Consider the following 24,113-nt stretch of genomic DNA (forward strand, 5'->3'; position numbering starts at 1 on the left):
CATTAGCCCTCAAGGGGAATTTAGGACAGCACCCATTCAGGGATAAAAAGGGCCTAAAGTAGCTTGGTTTGGCACAGACACATGTCAGAGCCCCTAAAAAATGACCCATGTTTCCATCCTTCCAAATTGAATGATGTCCTTCATTTAAGTTGATTAATACTAACCTATATTATTTACAACATTTGGAAACAAATACGTATAATATGGAGAGCTATCTAAAATTATTATTATTATTATTATTATTAATATTACTATTATTATTGTCTGTGCTTAGTTTGGACTGCTGCACACTGGGGGCCAAAGGCTATGATGTAGACAATCCTAAAACTGGGGTTATGAAAGAGCTGCTTAAATGCTTCTGCAAGAGAAACCACTCAAACCAATGGAGAGCATCCTAAACTTCTTTATGCACCAGGAACGGTTTCAGACAAAGCTAAAGCAATATATCCTCACTACCTTGGAGAAGGAGCATAATATGAAAACAATTTGTAATGAAGTGACCAAAACGAAGCATCGACATTACAGAAACCTGACCAAAGAAATGTACTGCAGAAGAAATGTGCACTGCTGCCGGGTCTGGTAGCTCAGTGGAATAATGCATCCTGTATGAAAACCTGTTTTTAACATCATAACCACAGGTTATAAATTAAATCTGTACAGGTCCAGTTCACATAGCCTTTCTTCCTTCTGAGGTCGAAAAATTGGAGAACAGCCTCTACAACGCAAATTATCACTCAGCTTTCATCACATGTATACCCTTACCACGCATGCTTTTACCAAGCATGGTAAGTCTATTTAAGGTATGTATAAATGCTTGTGTGTGTGTGTATGTATATGTGAGTTAGTGGATGTGTGAGCTTCTGCATGGGTAATTAAGTGGGTGTGTAAGGGGCTGTAAAGTTATATGAGAGGGTGTGTAAGTGTCTGTATGTCTGTTTGACTGGATGTGTGAGTGGCTGTATTGGTGAATGAGTGGGTGCATTAGTGGCTGTATGGATGAGTGAGTGGCTGTGTGAATGTATCTGTGATTGAGTGATTGGTTGTGTAAGTACTGGTATGGGTATGCAAGGGGCCTTTTGATAGAGGGAGTGGGTGTATGAGAGGCTCTATGGGGTGTGAGTGGTTCTGTGCATGATGTTATCAGTGATACCATTTGAAATGTCATCAGTGATATCACTGACCATGTAATGAGCATTGCATTGGCATAAGTTATATTTTGCACAGGTAACTATAACTGCTGACCTCCAGTGGTTTTGTTCAAGTGAAATCTGAGCCTAACTATAATGTCCCTGTAACCTTTATTTTTTCAGTGAATTTGTATGTTTTTTAAATTCTATTTCCTAACTAAAACGTTCCTGTAACCTTAGTTTTTTTCTGTGAATTTCTACAGTTTTTTTTACAACATTTGTTAACATTTTATTTCCTATATGTAACCTGTAACCTTTGAGAGTGGGTGCATGAGTTGCTGTATGGATCTCTGAGTGGGTGTGTGAGTGGTTTTGTGGGTGGCTGTATGGGTCTGTGAGTAGGTGTGTGAATGACTGTATGGGCTCGTACAAGGCTATGTAGGTAGATGTATGCGTGCCTGTGTGGATCTGGGAGTAGGTGCGTGAGTGTGTCAGTGAGTGGGTGCATGAGTGCCTAAGTGGGTTTGTGACTGGATGCATGAGTGCCTGAGTGGGTCTATGAGTGGGTGCATGCATCTGAGTGGGACTGTGATTTATGGTGGCAGTGTCTGTCTGGGTCTGTGAGTGGTTGCATGAGTGTCTTTAAAGGTCTGAAAGTGGATGGTTGAGCCTCTGAGTAGGTGAGTGAGTGGATGTGTGAGTCTCTGAGTGGGTATCTGAGTGGGTGGGTGAGTGTCTGAGGGTTAGTCAGTGGTTGTGTGGGTCTTAGGGTAGATCTGTGAGTGGGTACATGAGTATGTGACTGGGTCTCTGAGTGGGTGCATGAATATATGAGTGGGTCTGTGAGTAGGAGCATGAGTGTCTGTGAGTGGGTGTGTGAGTCTCTGAGCGGGTGTATGAGTAAGTGCATGAGTCTCTGAATGGGTCTATGATGAGTGCATGAGTCTTTGTTTTTTTTTTTTTTTAAAGATTTTATTTGGCAATTCACAAATGCAGACAAAAAACAATACTTTTTAGTCACCGAAAACAAATTTACAAAAAGAGAACAAAAACTACGAAACACAAAATGGAGAAAAGAGAGAAAGAAGAAAATAAAAAAACCGAGAAAGAGAGCAAGATATTATTTACATAGGTGATTTCATTCTGGCTAGCATTTCTAGTATTTGCTCCAATTCTCAATTGGTTTCCAAATCTTAATACCACGTGCTTGAGCCCTCAACCCTTTACAGGCAAATATCGCTTTCTCTTGGTTATACATACCCAACAGTCTTGATAACCATATCTGAAAGTTGGGGGGATCTGTGTCTTTCCACCGTGCTGTTAATATAATACGAAAGACTGCTGACCCCAAAAAAAGCAGTGCTTCTTCTTCATTGGTATGTGATAGTGTATTATCATATCCCAAGATAAACAAGGAGGGGGATTCAGCGATTGGATGACTAAACACTTCTTGCCAGAAATCCATTATCATTTTTTTCAATAATACTAATTTTCCACACTCGTATAGCATATGAATCAGATGTGCCGGGCAATTTCCACATCTAGGACATTCTGAATTAGCTCTTTTCCCCCAAGCGAAAAGTTTAGCGGGGGTGAAATATAGATCATATATGGTCTTATACAACTGTGCTTTTAAATTAGAAGACATAAACAGTTTTGTTGACAAAACCAATATCTTATCGATATCGACATTGGGATTATTTAATTTCCTTGACCAACCCTGCTCCACCACATCGACGTCATCAGATTGGCTGTCTATTAGTACATCATAAATCGTACCAATCCTGGTTGATGATCTTAATAGACAGTCAAGTAGAGGAACATTCTCCAGTGTAATATCTGCACTCCTTAAGCCCAATATCGTGTTAATCTGAATGTACTTAAATACACTATTGCTATGAATAGAAAATTTAGATTGTAACTGTTGGAATCTTTGTCCAACAGGAGGGGACAGGAAGTCACCGAGAGTCGTGACTCCACATGTTTCCCATTTCCTGGCAATTGTATCATATATAGCTGGTGGCAGTATGGTAGAGTGCCAAAGTGATGTGTACTTATTGTATTTGGTAATATTCAGTTGTTTTCTAATTTTTTTCCAAATACCCCAAACGCTCAGTATAGTCTTAAATTTAACTTTTTTGTAGTATGAGGGCTCAAGCTGTTTTACTAAAAGGCCTCTTGCCTTATCCCCGATAACTAGTTCGAATATTGAGGGAATATAACTCTCACCTACTTCGTTTCTCAGCGATCTTATATAAAACAGTGGCTTCATCTGATATAGTAGAGCTGCAAGCATATAGTATCCCAAGTTAGGTATTGCGAGACCGCCTCTTATGACGGGGAGAGAAAGAAAACGGATAGATCTCCTTATCTTCCCATATCCCCATATAAACTTACTCATCTGAGATTCGAGGATCTTAATGGTTTTGTCATCCACCAATAGCGGGATCGCCCGGAACAAATAGAGAACCCTAGGTAGAATGTTCATTTTAAGGAAGTTACTTCTTCCAATGATTGAGAGATGTATACCATCTATCCGCTTTAAATCTGTTGTTATTTTCTGTACTAGTGGATCATAGTTTATTTTAATAATCTCATCAATTTTAGAGGATATACGGACTCCCAGATATACCGCGCTATCTACTTTCCTAGGGTCTATAAATTGGGTATTTTGTGTACATATAACCATCGTTTTATCCGTATTTAAGGAATATCCCGAAACCTGACCAAAAGCATGAGTAATTCGTTCAATTTCCGTTATTGCCTCCTTGGGGTGTGATGTTACTACCGCCACGTCATCGGCATAGGCCAATACTTTAGTGTCGAATGGACCAAGAGTTATTGGTCGAATTGCCTCGGTGTTTAATAATTTTATAATGAGGGGATTTATATACAGTGCGAAGAGGATAGGGGAGCATGGGCACCCCTGCCTAGTCCCACGGGATATATCAAAAAGACTCGATTCCTGACCCATCGCCAAAACTCTGGCCCTAGGTGAGAAGTACATTGCTTTTAAAGATTTAATTAGACATGGTCCCATGTTATTATACTCTAGCACTGCCCACAAAAAAGCCCATGAAACCCGGTCAAAGGCCTTCTCGGCATCCAGGAGGACCACCGACATCCGGCCCCCCGCGACAGCCATGGCATCAAACAGGGCGATGACCCGTCTAGTATGGTCCGTAGTGTCCTTACCCGGAATGAAACCATGCTGCCACGGGGAGACCAGAGACTCGATCGTCCCCCTGAGCCGATTAGCCAGGATCTTAGAGTATAGCTTCGAGTCTGAATTGATCAGAGAGATCGGTCGATAGGATGATGGCAATTTGGGAGATTTATCTTTTTTTGGAAATACCACAATGTTCGTTTCCAACCATGATCTAGGAGGTTTACCACTAACTTGAACTCCAATAAATAGATCGAGGAGAATAGGAGTTATAATACTATCCAAAATTTTATAGAGCTCAAGGGGAATTTTGTCGGGACCTGCTGCCTTGCCCGAGGCCAGTTCTGCTAAGGCTAGTCTTACTTCACTCAGGGTTATATCCCTTTCTAGGTCTTGTCTAGTAGCCATATCTAACCCTGAGATACTTCCTGATTCAACAGCCCATCCGGCCACTTCGTTTTGAATTGCTTTGAGGTCGAGAGAATCCTCATTATTATACAGTTTCTTATAGAAATTCTTAAAAACTTCTAATATTGCTTCTGGTGTTGTATGTTCTTGTCCCTCGGACTCAATGCACACAATTGAATTAAGAGATTGTTTTTGTCGCGTACTGAGTGCTAGTTGCTTCCCTACCCTCTCTCCAGTTTCATAAATCTCATTGCGGTGGGATTGATACGTCTCAGCTGCCTTTTGAGTTAGTTTGCTATTTATCGCTGCCTTGAGGATCGTCATTTCTCTCAAAATTAAATCCCCCTCTCCATCCTTGCCACCCTGAGCAATTATAGCAGTATGCCTCTCTTCTTTCCTAGCTAAGTTTTGTAGTTGTATATCATTTAACATAGCAATTTCTCTTCTGTGCCTGGCGACGTAGCTAATTGTCTCGCCCCGTATCGATGCCTTAAAACAATCCCATACCGTATTTCTGGATGAGCTATATCTATTACAATCGAAAAATCCTTGAGCCCATACTTTAATATGATCAGTATATCCCCTATTAACAAGGAGTTTTCGATCGAATGTCCAGCTTGTCCGAGGTCTAGCCATATTATCTATATTTATATAAAGTACTAACGGATTATGATCCGCTATGAGTTTCGGTAATTTACAAATTCTTGCCTGGCTAGCCCTGTTACTAGACAACCAGATGTAATCTATTCGGACATATTTTTTATGAGGACACGAGAAATATGTGTATCCTGGATCTTGTGGCTGTTTCAGATCCCATATGTCGGATAGACCTAAACTTTCCTTTAATTGAAGAAGAGCGCTATAAACTTTAGGCTTACGGCCAGTATATTTGTCACGGGATTGATTGTAAGCGCATTCCATTTTCGGCAGGGAGATATTGAAATCACCACAAAATATAAGTGCTTGAGGCCACGATGACAACTCTGTCTCGAGATCAAAAAATACAGAAGGATCGTCCTCATTTGGGGCATAAATAGAGCATATTGTAATCCCCTGCTTAAGCTCAACTATAACCCATCTGCCCAGTGAGTCAGCAGCTACGCGTTTTGGTTCACCCAAAAAAGGTTTAGCCAATATAGCAACTCCTCTAGTCCTTGAGGTATGAGAGGTACATCCCAACAATTTGAATCCAGGGACCCTTAATACTCCCCTTTCATCCCAAGGAATATGAGTCTCTTGAAGACATACAATATCGAACGCATTCTGTGTAATTATCCCACACATTTGCTCTCTTTTTGTCCTATCATTGAGGCCAGCCACATTCCAGGAGCAAAGTTTTATCCTAGCCATATTATGTTTTGTTTTTTCCCCCATTCCTGATCCACTATATTGTCAAACAAAGCTTTATTTTCCAAGTTACAAATACAAGTTTTTTTTCTGATTCTGCTTCTGCTTCTACATTCATGATTGCTTTTTTTAGATTTTTTCCCCCAGCTGCTCCCCCGCCCATTCCCACCCTCTGGCCCTTCCCTCCCCCCCACCCTCCAAAAACAAAGGCAATTAGACTCCATTAGAGTCTGTGGTGATGTGCGTGCGTTGTCACTCTGGTGCTCCCAGTCCAACAGTTAATAATTATTCATAAGGTCCTAATCCCATAAGTGAAAAGTGACCAGAAAGAATTTGTAAATGAAGAAGCAAAAATGCAGCGTGAGCAATCAAATATAAAAGGTTTTAGTCTTGTCTTTTCCACCTCATGGAAGGCTATCTAAATACTCTTTTGCCTGAACCTCTGAGGTAAAAAACTTTATCTGGGTACCGTTAATCACTTTCAGCCTAGCAGGATTATTTAAGTATGCCTGGAGCTTCTTGTCTTGAAAAGGTTTTATGAGCTGGCGCAAGCGCCACCTTCGCTCAACTGTGGTGTGACAGAAGTCAGGGCGTACAAAATAGGTTATCTGCCCGCTAGTTTTTTTTGACTCTGGACGTGCTTTTTCCCATATTGCCTGTCTCAGCATGAAATTCCCGAAGTATACGAGTATAGCTCTCGGATATGCACCGGGTTTCGGGGCATTTCTCATGGTGAGAGGTACGCGATGTGCACGCTGGATCTCTAGGTCCCAATTCCAGGCTGACAGTTCTGGTAGGGAGTCCTGAAATAGTTTGACCAAAAAGGGGCGGGCGTCCGCTCCCTCCGCTCCTTCTGGAACACCTAGGACTCTCAGATTATTTCTGCGTAAGCGGTTTTCCATATCTTCGAGCTTCCACATCACATCAGTAAGCCCCTTCTCATGGTTGTCAATCTGTTCGCGATTTACAGCAATCTCTGATTCATTAGCGACCACCCTTGCTTCTACCTCAGTCATACGATCATTAAATGAAGTAATTTTCCTTGATAGTTTGCGGACCACTCCCTGAACTTTTCGTAGCTCCGCTTGTGCCTTCCGCCCATCTTGAGAAGTCTCTTCTCGATGTGCCGCAATAGCTAGCAGCACCGTCTCAATTGTAGGGGCGGATTTATCAGTTGCAGTTGGAGTCCCAAAATCTGGTTGTTGGGTCGCTAACGCAGCTGGCGGTGGTAAACTACTTGTAGTTGCGTAGTCCCATGTTAATTCGTCTGTGTCTTGTTGGCTCCTTCTGTGTCTATGTAAGATTTTTTGAGCAGTTTTCACAGCCTTAATGCTAGTTTCATCATCACTAGAGTCACCTAGATTTGAACCTGATGTCCAACCGGGCTCATCTGAGAAGGAATAGAAATCACTCGGATCCTTATCCTTATCTCTTTCCTTATCCATTTCCCAGTCTCTGTCCTTATCTGTATCATCTTCACCATCAGCTTCAATATCGCTCTGACTGTGTGATTCTGCTGGGAGAGCCACCCCTTGTTCCTCATGTTCCTCATGTTCCTCATGCCCCAAACGATCCAGATGTAGAGCAGCCTGAGATTTTGTCTGCCAGTTTGTTTGGGTGTCCGTAGGCTCAACTATAGCTGGAACTGGGTTTATAGGCTCCAGATTGCAAGTTCTAGGTTCAGCAGGAGTTTCAGTGACAATACTTATTCCGTTGTGCTGACTATCTGTTTGTACATTAGTCCCGGGAAGTATAACCAACCCAACATCCATATCCACTGGTATCACGCGTGAGTCTGATTGAGTTGATACAGCATTTGCCCCCCTAGGGATGTCATTCACACTCTCAGTAATTATAGATCCAGGTGTCAGCAAATTGGTTTGTATTAAAGAATCAGGCAGTTCATTTGAAACTGTACTATTTAAGGCATTTGCAGTTACCAATGCTTTTTTATTCATGCTGCTCGTTTTAACCTTGCATCCCATATTAGCATTGACACTGATATTGACATTGTCCTCGCTCACCGTTTTGTCCTGCGTGATTCCTCCTTCTGTCCCTGCTCGTCTGTGTGGAGCCCTTTCGTTTGTCATGGCTCCAGCTGGTTCACACAGAGCAGTCTCTGTTACCGGCGTCTGAGGTCTGCGCTCTGCGCTTGACTGACTCTGCACAGCTTGCCCCGGAAGGAGCTTCCCTGGGGGTTTGCGGAGGAAGTCGACGACAGAGGGAGTATTCTGCCCGCCTTTCCGAGCGGCGCCAGTAGCCGACTTGCCAGGCGTCTTCTCAAGGGCCCCCCCGGCTGCCGGACTCCTCACTCCGCCTCCACCTCCCCTAACCGAGGCCTCCATATTTTCGCGCTGAGCGAGTCGCGCTGCTCTCGCCTTTGCAGCAGCCGCTGCTGCATTCTTCGGCGCCATACCAACACCGCAGTCGCGGTCACCCGGCACACTCGGCTCCGTTGGCTCCGGCGTCAAACCAGGCTGCGGGTCTGCATCTGATCCCACGGCGGAACACAGGTGGGTCAGGCAGAGGCTTCTGTGGTTACTGATATGCTGGAAGTAGTACTGTATGACAGCGAGTCCAAGTGCCTTAGCCAATATGGGGAGCTGGTTCCTTACTTGGCTCTTTACGTGCGTGGTCTGTTCTTTGTAGGGGGTGTCTGCAGTCATTATGCGTGGGGCATCTTGTGTTCCCCGACTGTGATTTAGCGTAAACCAAATACAGACCTTCAGCTTCCCTTAATGTCTTTAGGTTGTGGTCTATTCGGTATTTGGTATTTTTCGCTCAGGATCGCTTCATTTGCTTCAGTTTTCTACGCTCATTAGGGTCAAATTTCCTTCGAGTTGACCGAGAGCACTGAGTGACCTGCACTGCGGTCTCAGGCGGCCGCCATCTTGTTATTTTTAACTGTTTTCGTTTTAGAGTGCATGAGTCTTTGAGTGGGTTTGTGACTAAGTGTGTGAGTCTCACAGTGGGTCTATGATGAGTGGGTGCATGAGTGCTTTAAAGGATCTGTGAATGGGTGCACGAGTGTCTGAGTGTGTTTGTCAGTAGGTGCATGAGTTTCTAAGTGGGTCTATGAGTGGGTGCGTGAGTGTATGAGTGGGTCTGTCAGTGGGTTATATGGTAAAAAAAAGTAGGGGGCACAAGGGAGCAGGTCCTCTTGCCAGCTACTCCTGTCTAGTTTGTCCAGAGTCCACTACCCTCAGCTTCCTTCGTTTTGTGCCTTTTCTGCACATTTTCTGCTCCTTTTCTGCCTCTTTCTGCTCCTCCATTTTGCCTCTAACTGCTCATTTTGCCTGTTATTTTGACTCTTTCTGCTCACTCCTGGTGTTTATTATGCCTCTTGCTGATCATTTCTGATCTCTATGTTGTTTCTTGCTGCTTGTTTCTGACCTCTTTTTTGCCTCTTTATGCTTATTCTGCCCATAATTTTGCCTCTTTCTGCTCTTTACTAACCTTTATTCTGAAACGTACGGCTGGTTTCGGGCATCTATTTTGCCTCTTTCTGGTAATATTTTACCTTTATTCCGCATCTTTCTGCTCCCTTATTATCTTTATTCTGCCTCTCTAAGCTCATTTTTTTACTTTTATTTTGCCTCTCTCTGCTTGTTTCTGACCTTTAGTCTGTTTCTTTATGCTTGTTTCTGACCTTTATACAGCCTCCTTCTGCTTGCTTCTGTTCTTTATTCTGCCTCTTGCTGCTCGTTGCTCACCTTTATTTTGCCTCATTCTGCTTGGTGCTGACCTTTATTCTGCCTCTTTCTGCTTGTTTCTCACCTTTATTTTGCCTCTTTCTGTTTATGGCAGACCTTTAGTATGCATTTTTCCGCTTGTTTCCGACCTTTATTATTCCTCGTTCTGATCGATTCTCACCTTTATTCTGCCTATTGCTGACCTTAATTCTGCCTCTTTCTGCTCATTACTCCTCACCTTTATTCTGCCTATATCTGATAATTTCTCATCTTTATTCTGCCTCTTGCTGCTCATTTCTCACCTTTGGTTTGCCTCTTCCTGCTTGTTTTTTACCTTTATTCTGCTCCTTTCTGCTCAAGTCTCACCTTTATTTTGCCTCTTTCTGCTCATTGCGGACTTTTATTTTGCCTCCTGCTGCTTATTTCTGACCTTTTGCTGTCTCTTTCTGCTCATTGCTGACCTAAATTCTGCCTCTTTCTGCTCATTACCTTTATTCTGCCTCTGTCTGCAAATTTCTCATCTTTATTCTGCCTCTTGCTGCTCATTTCTTACCTTCATTTTGCCTCCTTGTGCTTGTCTTTCGTCTTTTATTCTGCTCCTTTCTGCTCATGTCTCATCTTTATTTTGCCTTGTCATTGCTGACCTTTATTCTGCCTCTTTCTGCTCGTTTATGACCTTTATTTTGCCTCTTTCTGTTTTCTTTCCCCCAGGACCACAAGGGAGCCTCAAGACCTCCACGGTTCCAGCAGGATTACCACCCCCCTGCGGCAACCGACATTGCTCTCACACGAAGGGAGCTGCAGGAAATGCAAGAGCAATCATTTAATTTCTTTCCCTGCGGGTAGGGAAAGGGATGAAATCTCAACTTCCAGCAAGCGGGAGCAGATTGACATCTGGGGCCCACTGGAACTGGAGTGTTTGCTTTTGCTTGGCGGGGGCATACAGCTATGTCACAGAGTTGGGCACTCTTGGACATAGCAGGACCCGGCCCTGGTGGGCAGCGGTCCCAGGGCCATAATTGCCTCCAGGAGGGGGCTGCGCTATGGCGCCCTCCTTTTCTTTGCATGGGCCAGGCCCAGTGAGGTGGTTGTCCTCTGTGCAATGTTAGGCACAAGAGGGGGGATGCTTATATCGAGTCCCAAAAATATATATAATCTACTGGTGGTTGTCAGTAGGTATTCACAGTTAGGATTGAGTTTCCATAGGAAAAGCATTTTTTCATTTGCCAATAACTTTTGTGTCATTTGATGAATCCTTGCTAAATTTTCAAAACTAGTTTGCCACTCACTTACGCTGGTGTCTTGAAAGTTTCTGGGTGATCTATCAAACGGGGGGCAGAGAAAAAGAGGGAACCCCAAAATGCGTTTTCCCCATGTTAATTTCCATTCAGAAGTTGGGGAGTTATTAACTGAATTCCAAATTTGTATATACATAGGGATGTGGATCCTCAGCAGATCTGACAGTTCCTGTGCTCAAATCTGATTGGCTGCCAACACTTCAAACCATGATGTGTTGGCAACCATCTTGGGACTTGACTTGAACCAAGTCCCAACATAAAAAAATCAGGCAGGGTGGAAACACCCTGACCCCTTAGGCCTTTTGAGGGTATCCAACAGAAACCCTGAAGGGCCTAAAAAGCGTTTTGACAAAAGGAAATTGTTGGGAGTCGCCAAACAATTTAACAAAAATTAAGCACAGGCTGCCACACTTCTTTAGTAATTAGCTCCCGGGTGGGGCAGGTCCCGGGGGCATTTTCATAACAGAGGAGGGGGACTCTGTGCCCCCCTCCTGTGGCTTATTAATGCCAGGGGTACTACCATCTCCCAGCAGCTTGTTTATTTTAAAATGGGGCACCTCTCGGACCCTCCAGGCCCCAGAGGCCACCACCTCCCTAGGTCCACATTCCAGAATTAAATCAGGGGGTGTCTTGAATCCCCACCCGTATCCTGGGCACCAATAACTCCCTGGGGCTTTCACATTTGTGATGGGGGCCTCAGGGAGCAACCCAGAGTGTGGGGGACCATCACCTCCCCAGGGCCAAATACAACTAGAAACGAGGGGTCCACGTGGCCACCCTCCTTGAGCAATTCATGACTCTGTGGACTGCTACGCCCAGGGCCATCTCCTGTTATGTCCTGGTGTGCCCACCCCCAGTAATAGCTGTTTCCTGTAGCTTGGTGGAGCTTATCACTCCTGCCAAGCCTCAGCAAGCAGAGCACAGTTTTCTATGGCTTGGCGGTGATGGTAAAGCTCCTGCCAAGCCATAGCAAACAGCTATGTCGCATGGTGGGTACCTCAGGACATAGCAGTAGCCAGTCCTGGGGGGTGGCGGTCATTTGGGCCATGTATGGTCCATGGGGCCAACAAGACCTCCTGTTGCCTCCAGTAAGTCTGACACAGCCAAATTGCTCAGAGGTCTTCAGAGGCCATGCCCCCTTTCTCCACCACTCTGCAAATTAACCTCCTGGTGTTCTATTTGTTGGGGATAAAGTCTCCTTGACTACTGAGGGTCTGTGGGGGCTATCATGCCCTACTGTTACCTCCTGTCAATTACACACTGCAGGATTGCTAAAAGGTCTTCGGAGGCCATTTCCCCTTTCATCACCACTCTACAAACTCATCTATTGGTATACTACTGGTTGGGGATGACGTTATCTTGAAATCTGAGGGTCCTTAGAGGCCAAGAAGCCCTACTGTTACCTCTGGTAAGTGTGACACAGCAAAATTTGGGCGAGCTGGTCAGAGGACCCACCCAGTTTCTCCCAAGGTCTACTAGGTGAAAAAAAGAGATATTCACTTAAAAAACCAAAGGTTACAGGGATTTTAGAAATAGACTGATACTTGACTGATACAAAACCAGACAAATGCAGCAGTTATAGTTAGCTGAGCTAACTATACCTTATTCCCCGCAATGCACTACTTATGGCCTCAAATATTACATCACTTACAACATGGTCCCTGAAAACACAGATGACATCTCAAATGATATCACTCAGCTCAGCTAACTATAACTGCTGAATTTCTCTTTCGCCATGGTATAACTATTACTATCATGTAATTCGTGAGTGCACAGCTTCGTTTAATTTGGTTGGGTAGCGAGTTTTGCTGATTTAGTTGCTCCTATGGAGACGTCTCCTGTCCTTGTGGCGTCAAATGTCAGAAAGCTTTAACTGTGCTTCCAATCGATGATTGGTTGCATCCCGTAGGGCACACTATTATGGTTCCTGTGTAGCATTCCACTTATGTTCAAAAAGAAGAGAAGATATTCAAAATGTATTCACAATGATAATGTTAATTTTCATAGTTCATAATTATAGGTAGAAATTCTTTTCATTTCTTTGAAGTACCATAAACAAAAACTGTATTATTCCATATCGAGTTCAATTTTAGCTCCAATGCATTTCGGGCGCTGTGCCCTTCGTCTGGGAGCGTTTCTAAAGTGCAAAATAACATAGCTCAGTTTGATTTTACATAAACACTATGAGAATAGCATATCATCTTCATATGTGTATACACAATAGTGTCAACATGCGTTACTGGCTAAAACCAGGCTGTGATTGAAATGTGAACCAAGGTGTAGGTGGTGAAAAATGGTGGAGTTAGTGCTATTAAGTACGGCGCAGTGTCTAACGACCCCATATACACAGCCCCAGACGGAGGCCCAGCAGACCGATAATGATGCACTTTGCAGGATTCAGTCCATAGTGGAGCAGACTTTTGGAGTCCGTAAGTCATACTTTTACTGTCTTGATGTGTCTGGGGGGAAAATCTCTACTCCCCCCAAGGTGTGAAAGGTCATAACTGTGTGCTGCATTTTGCACAACAAATGTGTTCAGACCAATGTCCCATGAGAGGGAAGGGAAATGAGGACCATGCAGGCCTGGAGGATGATGATCAGCAAGATGAGCACCAACTCCACAATGTACACACAATTGCTGGGACACGGCTGAGAGACCAAATAGCACAGAGTCTTTTTGCAGACAGATAAGTCACATCAATGTACACACATATATGAACTGCATGAAAACAGTGTCCTAAAATTCTGATAAATTTATGAACACTACCATCGCATAAGCAGTCTTACTTCATAGTCAGTATAAACATCAAAACACTAATATCATACATGATAGTAATTGGCCCATTATAAATTGAGATAACCTCTCAATATAGCACATGCCAATAGCAAACATGTACCTCCTTGGAATACATCATATGTACATTGGCTACCCAAGCTGGCCACATGATCACCCAAATTTAGGCACAAATTTGATGCAAACACTAATGCAAACACACAGGAGCAAGAACTACTGTCCATCTGGAGATCGAAGTTGTGGGTCCTTATATAACATGAACTTCTAGTTGTGTGGCTTTTTCACAATATCTTGGGCCTCATTTGAAAAGAATTGATGAAGGGCTGTGCCGCAAGTCATTTTGCTGCAGTGCCCTACACCAATTCCAAAGGGCAGGAATACACCATATTTACAAGATGTGAAGCATTCTTGTCCTTTGAGCCAGAGATGGTGCACAATTTGCAGCTGAGCGCCAATGCAGGCTCCCTTGCACCATGGTGCAAGGGTGTCTGTGTTTGCATTATTGCTTTTGTGCAGGAACGGGCACCTTCCTGCACTAAAACAATCACAATAAGCGCTTTCCATGTGTGCTGAAAGCAGCACATGTGGAAAGTGGAAAACATGGGAAATATTACAATTTTTCCTTGTTACACCTGCTCTGGGGAGGCATACGTGTATGACTGGTGAACAACCTTTACAACTAAACTATTACAACGCACTACCATTACAACGCGGTCATTACAACGCAAACCATTACAACGCATTGCGCTGGGGGGCGCTCTAGGATAGGGAATAAGTTTAATTTTCTATCCAACACCTTCCCTACTATCCACGGGGACTGGAGTTGGAATAGTAAATTAAACAATTCACTATCCAGCACCTCTAAGCGCTATGCGTTGTAAAGGTTTGCGATGTAAAAACCGCGTTGTAAAGGCAGGCGATGTAATAGCCTGCGTTGTGACGTTATACATCCCAGCAACACCCATTGAATGCATCCTTGATGTAGAGTAAGGCAAGGCAGCACTTCGCACTGCCTTGCCTCAGTCCATATCTATGAGGCGATAAAAAACCACACATAGATATGATTGAGAGGCCTGCGCCACCGGATTGTCATAAGGCATGATGCTCTGGTGGCACATGCCTCTTGTAAATGAGGAACTTTGAACAATTTTTATTCTAGAAGGCCCAGATATGTATACAGGTTACTATGGCATGATACAGGCAAACTCACCATGCCACAGAGGCCTGTTTGCAGGGTCATCACATTAGCCAAAACTTGCCATGCAGTGCAGGGGAGGTCCATAGGTGATGTGTAAAATATCATGTTTTAGATTTAAATCTATAATAACTGATAAAACCCCACAGAAAGGGAAATAGCCCTCACTGGTGTAAATATATATATACACTGAAAAACACCTGCACAACCACAAACTAAATGCCATTCATAGAAAGGATAAAAAGTGTGAGTAATTTTTATTTCTTCTTGGAGGGGCCAATACAATGTAACTTTGTTATACAAGGTAGCAGCAAGAAAGACTTGGCTAACGTTATTCTGCTTGAGTTTTCTTGTTTAGGTATGTCATTCAAATATTGATTCTTCCTTTTGCTTTTTTCAGTTCTTTGGTCTTTGGTCTACAGATGAAGGGTTTAGAAGCATGTTTTAGATCTGGTTTAAAAATTTTATAAACTGTAGAGAATCAGGAAATACCAAAATCATATTTGATATTTTGGCTACGTTTGATTCTTTCACTGATAGGTAAAATGACTGATTTAATAAGAATCGTTCCCAAAATGTACCATCACATTTACCTGCAGAGAATGGGTAAAACCCCTTGATACATCAGCCCCCTTTTCTAGTGAGCCAGTATTGCTAGTAGATGAATTGCCAAACACCCCAGGTTTATATAATCAATGCAAAGTGTAGTGACAGGTATATGTGAAAAGAGTGCTGCCACCAAGCATCTGGGATAGTGGTGAAAACAGAACACCGGACTTTTGGAAAATATAGAAAGCAGTGTCACTTGGAATGCTGCTGCAAAAAGTTCTTACCAAGTTCAACAAAGATTGGAGCGATATTGTTTGTATTTGCAGTGATTCAGCTACGCATATGGAAAAGTTGTGTGATGACCTGTCAAAATCAATACCTGAACTGAGATCCTTGCCACTTGCTAGATGTTATGCTGAAAGCATCTTTGCAGTCTTCAGAGATAATGAAGAATGTTATTGACTTTTTAGTCCATAGTGGGGCACTGTTTTGTTATTCGCAGGAACTAAAACACAAATATTGGTCCTTTTGTGCTATGTATGGCATCAAAGAAAGAGTCATCCCAACTGCATATTTTGGCTGGTGGTTCTCAGTCCTAGAGGTGGTAAATGCCATATTATCCATGTGGCAACCATTTACAGAATTTTTGCTGGGTGATGATGCAAAAGGCAAGAAATGTGAGGATCTTCGGTTGTATATTGTTAGTGTTGTGAAAAAAAGTACACTCTGCTGCATTCTTGGCTTGGATAAAACAACCAAATTCTGAAAACACCCTTGTCTACCAAGTGTTCAAAATAATTGGTGTAGATGTGAAACATCTCCTGGAGAGTAGACTGGGCGACACTTTTAATGACTTTGGCACTGCAACATGTTCCATGTTCGAGTGCTTGGTCACTCGGTAAGCAAAGAAATGTTGAGTCGCAATTAAGGACATTTTATTTAACAATGTATGAGAAATTGCTTGCAATGATGCATAGAAATGTCCCTTCACCAACCATGGTATTTGAAGTCAATGAAGCCTCACTGTGGTACTTGTTCTAGATACCTCCCACAAAGGGGAATTTTTTCTAGACTTTCAAAAGTGCTGCTTCCTTATTTTTGAACACCCCAATAACTGTGAGGGCATTTGCGCTCAGCTCAGTGCATTTATTACAGAACCTGTCCCAGAGAATCACAATCTTCAGATGCACCAGTATTGGCATGGAAAGCTATGTCAGTAGCCAGTGTTAGCAAATTGTTTACTGGTTTTGGCGTTGCCCGTCTCAAGTGTCAATGTTGAGAGGGCCCTCACGGGTAAAGGTTTACATTGGAAGGAAAGAGCGAGCGCACATGGCCAAAGGCTCAGAGAAGAAGTTTTGTATGGTGTACTAAAAAAAGATTGATTTGTAAAAATATATTTGGACCTCATATACACTGTACGTACACTGTCTATGTACACTGCACTATCAGTGTAGAAAGCAATTATAAAGGCAAAACTATCCTGAAACAGGAAAACACTTTTGCTGTTGTTTTTAATGCAAAAGAAACAATTGATGAACAGAATGCTGGAGAATGCAAACATTCACCCCAGTCACAGATCTGGGTTAAATCCATCATTTTTTTGCATGCTACGCCATTCCAGTTCTGTCCCAGCCATGTGCAAATCAGTCTTGATCCTGTGCCCCTTGGGAACAGTCCAGCCTGAACAGCCGAGCCAGGTCCTCCCTGGACCGGAAACAAGCATCCTGGGAGTAGTTTCAGGGCATCACCCTTCATGAGCCAGGCTAGCTTGAATCCTTTGGTGCAGTTAGCACGGGACCCACGTCTGGGCACACCCTTCCCACTTAGGGTGACAAATGCAAAAGAAAGTACTGCTTTTTATGGCACGGAAATATGTAACCACTGATAACCAGTTTTTTATGGTATTGAAATCACTTGAAAACACTGAAAAAAGCCTCACCAGAATTTACTAAAAATAGACACTGAAAACAGGAATGGGTCCCATGCTCACTATGCCACCAGATGCAAGCTAGCCTGGCTGATGAGGGTTGTTAACCCGAAACCAGTCCCAGGATGCTTGTTTCTGGTCCAGGGAGACCCTGTCCTAGCAGTTCAGGCTGGACTGTTCCCAAGGGGCACAGGGTCAAATCTGATTTGCATATGGCTGGGTCTACATTGGAATGGAGTAGTGTACCAAAAAACTATGGATTTAACCTAGATCTGTGACTGGGAGTGAATGTTTCTGTCCATCATCTCTTCTTTTTGCATTTTTTCCATTTGTTGCCCTAAGTGGGAAGGGTATGCCCAGGCGTGGGTCCAGGGCTTGCTATGCCACCAGATTCAAGCTAGACTGGCTGATGAGGGGTGTTACCTCGAGACCGGTCGAAGGATGCTTGTTTCTTGTCCAGGCAGGACCTGGCCTCGCAGTTTGGGCTGGACTTTTCCCATGGGGCACAGGGTCAAGACTGATTTGCATATGACTTGGTCTAAACTGGAATGGCGTAGCATGCAAAAAAATGATGGATTTAATCCAGATCTGTGACTGGGGTGAATGTTTGATTAATTCAGAATTCTGTCCATCATCTGTTATTTTCGTATTTGTTGCCCTAAGTGGGAAAGTTATGCCCAGGCGTGGGTCCCATGTTTGCTACCCCACCAGATTCAAGCTAGCCTTGCTTATGAGGGGTGCTACCCCGAGACCAGTCCCAGGATGCTTGTTTCTGGTCTAAGGAGGAACTGGCCTGGTAGTTTGGGCTGAACTGTTCCCATGGGGCACAGGGTCAAGAACATTTTGCATATGGCTTGGTCTAAATGGGAATGGTGTAGCATGCAAAAAAAGGATGGAATTAACCCAGATCTGTGACTGGAGATGAGTGTTTGATTAATTCAGCATTCTGCCCATCATCTATTCTTTTTTTCATTTGTTGCCCTAACTGGGAAGGGTATGCACAGATGTGGGTTTTGTGCTCACTTTGCCACCAGATTCAAGCTAGCCTGGATGATGAGGGGTGTTACCCTGAAACCAGTCCTAGGATGCTTGTTTCTGGTCCAGGGAAGACCTGGCGTGGCAGTTCAGATGGACTGTTCCCATGGGGCACAGAGCCAAGACTGATTTGCATATGGCTGGGTCTAAACTGGAATGGCATAGCTTGCAAAATAGCAATCAATTTAACCCAGATCTGTGACTGTGGATGAGTGTTTGATTGATTCAGCATTCTGCCCATTATCTGTTCTTTTTGCATTTGTTGCCCTAAGTGGCAAAAGTATGCCCAGACGTGGGTCCCGTGCTCGCTACGCCACCAGATTCAACCAAGCCTGGCTAATGAGGTGTGTTACACCGAATCTGGTCCCAGAATGCTTGTTTCTGGTCCAGGGAGGACCTGGCTTGGCAGTTCGGGCTGGACTGTTCCCGTGGGGCACAGGGTCAAGACTGATTTGCATATGGCTGCGTCTAAACTGATATGGTGTAGCATGCAAAAAAAGATGGATTCAAACCATCTGTGACTGGGAATGAATGTTTGATTAATTCAGCATTCTGTCCATCATCTGTTCTTTTTGCATTTCTTGTTACGTTTTGGCCTGATTTATTCAATAGATTTCTCATATTTGGCTAGACATGCAACTTGTGCAGCTAATTGTAATTCAGGCAAATAATTGATGGAAACCTAGACAATTTCCACTTGGTCAGATACATATCTCCTTCCTACCCAACAGACAACATGACCCCATAGCAAATATGCCAGAACTGCATCAGAATGGAGAGGTACCACCACACCAGCCGTGTGGCCAAAGTCCTCCTGAGGATGGGGAGGCAGTACGAGAAGGCAAGGCCCGCAGTGGCTTTAAGTTACCACAACAGGCACAAACAGCATAGGACAGGCCAAGCACCAGGACTGAAGTGGCCCTTTCAAATGCGTCAGATCCCAGTGTCACATAATGACCCCCCACTGCACCGTCAGCAGTGGTACCATAAGGAGTGACCGCTACTCCGGCTCAGCCTACGGACTTCGAGAGAGAAGCACTGAAGGACAATGCAGATATGAAATTAAGGCTTCCATGGCTTGAACTTCAGATTGCAACACTGTTGCAGATGGTGAAAACACTGCAGCAATCAGTGGACAAAATTGCTGAGAAAATGTAGGCACTCCCTCCACCATTCTGCTCCTCCCAAGGTATTTTTTGTACATTTGTAGTTTATATAGTTTTTACATAGTTAAGATATGTTTAGATTAGTGATAGGGTAGGTAAGTTTTAGTGTATTTAAAGATATTAATATTTGTGTGTTGTTATATGGGGTATGGGATATGGGTGGATAGGTTGTTAAGTGGGTGGGATTAATGTTTAGTATGTGTATTAAAAATATCAAAAATATATATTTGTTTAGGTTTTAATGTTTAGGTAGTTTGTGTATAGGGTGTAGTTTATTTTTGTCTCATGTACAAGTGTTTATAAAGGGAGTTAGAGGTTGATGTTTAACAGGTCTGTAGTGGTATATGTGCAGAATAATATAAGTTAAGGTTAGATGAGTTAAGTTAGTATTAAGTTAGGGTAAGTTAGTGTAGGCATAGTTTAGGTATAAATAGTTAGTGTAGTTTATTTAGGGTATTACCTTTTAATAGTATTTTATAAAGAAAAGTTTAGCACTTTCACAACTGCTTGCTCATTGACTGTGACAGTTGTGATAGTTGCCATTTATACTTTGTATGGGTAGAGCACATGCTGTGGGATTTCCTGGCAGTGTTTGAATACATGTGTAACTAGGTGAGGTAACAAAAGAGTGGATCCTGACAAGCTTCCAGTGGAGTCACTTAAGGGATCGCCAAACATATTTGAGCACTAAGTGGCACTCTAATTGTCGATGGATAGACAAGCTAAAAGAGGTATTCACTGTCAGAACTAGTAAAATTCCGTTGGGTTCCTCAGAAGCAGTACTCTCAATAAGCCCACCTTCCAGCAGCCTTGACTAAAGCTTAACTGCACTGAGTATCATAGTGGCTAGACGGGGGGAAGGGAATTCGGGTGGGTACTGCGGGAAGGGAGACCTGGTACTAGACGTTGTCCTTAATAAACTTTCCTTTTGTGCTTCCAAACTCTTTGATTATATTTAACATGGGTTAAGAAATAATAACATACATGTAACAGAAAAGCAGGTATGTTTACAACAGTCGTTGTGTATGTTTTCTCAGGCTTCAATGGCAATTTCTGTTCCCATAATTCTCAACTATACAATGTTATGGCTAAACAACCATGGTTCAAAACAAAGCACACATTCATATAAAAAGCCACTTGGCTTTTAGACAAAATGTTTCCGTCACGATGTGCTTTAACCACTGTTAAATATCACAGCAGTACTTCCAACAGCCTTTTTGCAATACACAACACGTTACATACGCTAATGAGGCAGAATAATATTCAAACGCCCCAGGGAGCGCTTCAGCTCTATGTATCAGAGTTCAAAATATGGAAAGTTCCAGGAAGCGCTCTAGCGCAATGTGACACAATGCCAAAGTCATCAGGTATGCAAATGCACCCAAGAGCGCTTCAGTGCGATGTGCCCAAAATGCCAGTCATCAATATGTAAATGTCCAAAAAGTGCTTAAGCGCGATGTGCCAAGTTGCCAAAATCACCAAATATGATAATGACTAAATAGGTCTTCAGCGCGATGTACAACAGCGCCAACATTACCAAACTTGTAAATGACTAAAGAGCGCTTCAGCGCAATGTACAACAGTGCCCAAATTACCAAACATGTAAATGCTCAAAAATCATTTCAGCACAATATGCAACTTTCTTTCAAAAGGCAAAATAACAAAAACAGCACGTAGTTCCTTTCACGATCCTGTTGGGTAAGAAAGGAATGATCCTGCCTGATTGTAGCTGAGAGAGGATCTACAACATAGCGAAAAAAACAAAAGTCTTCTTGCTGCAACTGCAATCTTCTTTCAGCAACTAGAGAATAGGAATAGCTGCTGCTGAAGCACAGGGTTCTCAATAACCAGCAATGAGAACAGGGTGTGGCCCCTATTTAAAGGGCTCAGAAAGAAGCTTCCAGAACAGGGTGTGGTCCCTATTACCTTCCAGATTCCAGCTCACAGGTAAACTACTGGAACTGGGAAGGGACAATAGGCCTTGATAACATCATAGTCTGTAACAAGCATTGGCACAGACAAGTGGCAAAAGTCACAACAAGCATTGGCAAAAAACAATAGAAAACAGTAAACAGATAACATCATAGTCTGTAACAAGCTTTCGCACAGACAAGTGGCAAAGTCACAACAAGCATTGGTAAAAACAATAGAAAACTGTAAAAAGGTGCCAAACAAGGTGCACCAGGAAACTGACGTGGCAGAATCATGACAGTCCACCCCATCAAAAGTGCTTACACCACCAGTCATGTGGGAGCTTCTGAATGCTGTCTGTGAAATATACGTATCAAATGTGTTGCATGGATAGCATTACTTGGTTACCATAAGTCCGTACCATAGCCTTTCATGAATCCAAATACCACAATTTACTTTTTATGCGTTTACTACCCTTTATACTGTGTACTTCTATTCTTCATGATCTCCAATGAGGAGAGGTGGTGGACCAGCTTTTTGTTTGGTCTTTGCTGGTTTTAACAATGAAGTGTGAAACACAGGATATATTTTCATGGAACTTGGTCATTTTAATTTAAATTACACTTGATTTACACATTTCTCGATCTCAAACGGTCCAATAAATTGTGGATGGAATTTATATTTCTTTTTGAACTGAACATTTCTTGTAGAGAGCTAGACGAATTCACCAGCCTTGTACTTTGATCCTATTTTTCTTTTTCTATCTGCAAATCTATTATAGTTTGTTTTCGCTTTCTGTACGTTTCTTTGTAAATGTTTTATAATAGCAGTCATTCCTTGTAATCCAGAGTCCAAAGATTGAATATTAGTGTGAGTTTGTGCTAACAGCAATGGAGCGTAATTTGGATGACAGCCATGATTCACGAAAAATGTTGATATGTTCATGGAAGCGTGCTTTAAATTATTGTAGGCGAATTCAACTTCCCAGAGTAGATTCATCCATGAGCCTTGTGGTTTAAATAAATAGCATTGTAGATATTGTTTTAAAACCTGGTTCACTCACTCTGTTTGGCCATCCAATTCCGGATGGAAACTTGTGGACAAGTTTCTTTTTTTCTGTAAAGTGTCCACCAATCTTTCCATACTTTTGACATATATTGCGCCCCTCAATCGGAGTTATAGCACGAGGCAAGCCATTCAATCCTACTATGAAATATACGTATCAAATGTGGTGCAGAATAGCATCAGTTGGTTCCCATGAGTCTTCATCTGCACCATAGCCTTTCCATGAAACCAAATACCACAATTTCCTTTTTACGCGTTTACTAAGGCCCATCATAATCTCCAATTTGTACGATGTGCTCAAGCTTTGACACCTAAACAGTTATGATGGACCTTATTCTTTTCAGAATTTAATTTTGTTATAACTTTCAGACCTGGCAAAAAAAATAACAAAGCAGATGCTTTATCTCAATGTGAAACAGCATAATAAAAAATTAAAAAGGCATTTACACCTCCAGTCATAATTCCAAAAGAATAAATTATCAGATTTAGCATGTTATGATGTCAAAAACAAATTGGATAGAAATGCAATGGGATGTATTTGGTTAGTTTGTTCATCCTTTTGAGATAGAATTGCCCCAATTGCAGTGTCTGAAGCATCCACTTCAATTATTAAAGGTTGATCGATGTCTGGATGATTTAAAACAGGGGCTATTGTAAATGCAGTTTTAAGGGTTTGAAATGTAGATTTGGTTTCTGGCATCCATTGGAATGGAATATGTATCTTTAGCAATTTTGTTAAAGGACTTTCTTTGCTGGAAAACTGCTTCATGAAGCAGCGATTAAAATTCACGAATACTAGAAATCGCTGGATATCTTTACTGAGGTTGGTTCTGGCCAGTCTAATATTGGCTGAACTTTTCTGGGTGCCATTGTGATTCCTTGAGGTGACAATATGAAACCTAAGAATTCTACTCTGTAGCTGTGGAATTCGCACATAGATAGTTTTACAGAACAGACCAGGTTAGCTCAGGGTGTTTAATACCAGTTTACATGTTTCCCATGTTCCGAGACAGATTATGAATAGATCAACAAATCATCGATGTAAGCGATGACGAACCTGTCAAGAAAATCTTGTAAGACATCATTTATAAAAAAATTCAAATGCCGCAGGGGTGTTGCATAAGCCAAAGGACATTACGCAATATTCGAACAAGCCAAAACGAGTCCGAAAAGCGGTCTTCCACTCATCTTTGGCTCGGACACGTACGAGATGGAATGCCCCTCTCAGATTCAACTTGGTGTAAATAGTTGCTGATCTTGCCTGGTCCAAGAGAACTGGGATAAGTGGCAAAGGATATCGTTTTGTATTCGTGATGTTATTTAAAGCACGATAGTCTATGCACAAACGTAATTCCCCATTACTTTTGGAAACAAAAAACAGAGGGGATGAGGCCGGAGACTTGGAAGGGCGAATGAAACCATTCTTCAAAAAT

The sequence above is a fragment of the Lissotriton helveticus genome, chromosome 3_1 (assembly GCF_964261635.1).
Source record: "Lissotriton helveticus chromosome 3_1, aLisHel1.1, whole genome shotgun sequence".
NCBI lineage: Eukaryota > Metazoa > Chordata > Amphibia > Caudata > Salamandridae > Lissotriton > Lissotriton helveticus.